At 38.9% G+C, this 2229-nt stretch overlaps 1 long non-coding RNA gene across 1 annotated transcript; it reads right to left on the reverse strand.

Moving 5' to 3' along the window:
• Positions 1 to 995: 995 nt before the first annotated feature.
• On the reverse strand, positions 996 to 1995 carry LOC119343496. Its single transcript, XR_005166126.1, has 3 exons — positions 1620 to 1995; positions 1406 to 1488; positions 996 to 1165 (listed from the first exon to the last, which is right to left on the reverse strand). It is a non-coding gene; the product is annotated as an uncharacterized LOC119343496 (long non-coding RNA).
• Between the last annotated feature and the right edge of the window lie 234 nt (positions 1996 to 2229).

Consider the following 2229-nt stretch of genomic DNA (forward strand, 5'->3'; position numbering starts at 1 on the left):
TGAGGACGACGACGAACCCCACAAGCAGAGCGCTAGGAAACAAAAGACTTTCCCACAAGAAGTCAAAATAGTGAATTCACTTCAAGTGATAACAAGGAAAAATAGGGCGGCACCTACTAAAGTACGCGCCGCACGGTCCACCCCAGCGGAGTCCCGAAACTGGATGTCACAACCAATTACTTTCGACCATCAGGATTACTCCAGAGGTATTCGAAATGCAGGATGGACTACTTTGATATTGGATCCTATAATCGACGGGCTACAGTTTACGCAAGTCCTAATGGATGGTGGCAGCGATATAAACCTGCTATACCAGGACTCAATCCGCAGAATGGGCACTACAAGGATCCGGGTCTATTGCAACAAAATTGGTCATCACAATACATGTCGATTTGTGGCGATAAGTACCTATTGCCACAAAACAACATTCGTTGGCAGCCGTTGCGACTGGACACATGGTAATAGGTTATTGCCACAAAAAAGCAATTGTTGCAATAAAGTCTGCTATAGCAACAACCATGTGGAAAGTTGCCACATGTTTTCCCGTGGCAACACTCACCTGATGCCACAATTTGCTTTGTGGAGATATCTTTAATGCAACATGTAACAAATCATGGCGACTGATAGCTCGTGGCGATAGACATTTGTGGCAACAACCTATGCCAACGACACTCATTTTGTGGCGCATACTCTTCCGTGGAAATAGTCAATTGTGGCAATAAACTATGGCAACAATTCTTGTTTTCGTGGTATTAGGCATTTTGCCACGAACCGCTACGCTTGTGGCATTAGCTTATGACAACAAATATTCTGGTAGTCGCAACAGGAAATTGCAACATACTAGTTCTGGTGGTGATAAATAGGTATCACAACAGGTGAAATGTTTGTTGGAAGAAACTATTGCGACAATTTATACTTTTCGTGGTGCTAACATGTGGCAACCAAAAGTGGGTTGTGGTAATAGCCTATTGCAACCGTAAAAAAAAATACAGGCATTCAATTACAATATTCAAAACAATACATATAATATGTAGATTCATAAAATTCATAATTCTCATATCAAAGATCCATCAAATGATACGCAAATGTAATTTAGCCATCCTAATTAAGGGCCAAGACTAAATTGTTCGTGATCTAGAGTCCAGTCAAGCTAGATCTTTGTATCCTGCAATCAAGAAATAAAACAAAAATTTTAGTTAATGAGTCCAACATAACATGTCAGTGCACTACAAACAATATAACATAGACCCATGCTTGCAAAAGATACAGAAGTTGTGATTATTGACCACTGATTTGTTCTGCTGTGTACCATATAATTCATGGCATCACCTTTGTAGATAATGTTCAGTTTTGAACATATAAAAATGTGTAGAAATCGCACGTACGATTATGAATGGTCATTTACCTCAACGGCAACAGAAAAATCATCTTTGTTACAGATCAATAGAAGGTAAACAAAAATGGAGCCATTTATGAGAGTGCCCAAGCCTAAAAATATCAAACAAATTACCACATTAGAATTAGAAGAGGGAGAAGTGGAAGTGCGGTTATATGTAAATCCCAATATCAGTGAACCCACGTATTCATGATACTGCATATTTGTAGACAAAACTTAATACCTTTTTGTAAGTAATTGTCGAGCTACTCCTTCATACCTACATCCTCATACCTGCACATAGAAATTAGCTCAAATAACATTTATCTTGTGTGAAAGACAGGAAACCATAACAAATGAGATGTCTCATATATGTTATAATAGTTGTCCTGATAAATATTTGTTTTTGCATATTGTGCAAATAAGGTCAACCTAGGCCTAGCAGTTTTACTGACAGGGTTTTGTTAAACTTAGAAAGCATATCAATGTTCATCTTTTGAGCTTAATTACTTCAACATCAGTTTTATTTAACACACGCGTCACCTTAAGGTGGTGTTTGTTTCTCTAGTCCTAGGACTTTTTCTAGTCCCTGGGACTTTTTGAAAAAGACTCTCAAGAAGGTGCTTCTAAGGACTTTTAGCAAAAAGTCCCAAAAAAGTCCCACCCTGTTTGGTTTGCTAGGGACTTTTTCTAGTCCCTACATCAAAAAGTCCCTGGAAACAAACACCCCCTAAATCAGTGAGGCCACCGGCTAATTGGGGCTCCAAGCGTCCAACACATGAACACCCGTGCGGAGCAAAGTGGTTGTGACAAAACAAATCGCTTGACAACAATAATCACATATATATATATAT

Source organism: Triticum dicoccoides, unplaced genomic scaffold, assembly GCF_002162155.2.
Source record: "Triticum dicoccoides isolate Atlit2015 ecotype Zavitan unplaced genomic scaffold, WEW_v2.0 scaffold130037, whole genome shotgun sequence".
In the NCBI taxonomy this organism is placed as follows: domain Eukaryota; kingdom Viridiplantae; phylum Streptophyta; class Magnoliopsida; order Poales; family Poaceae; genus Triticum; species Triticum dicoccoides.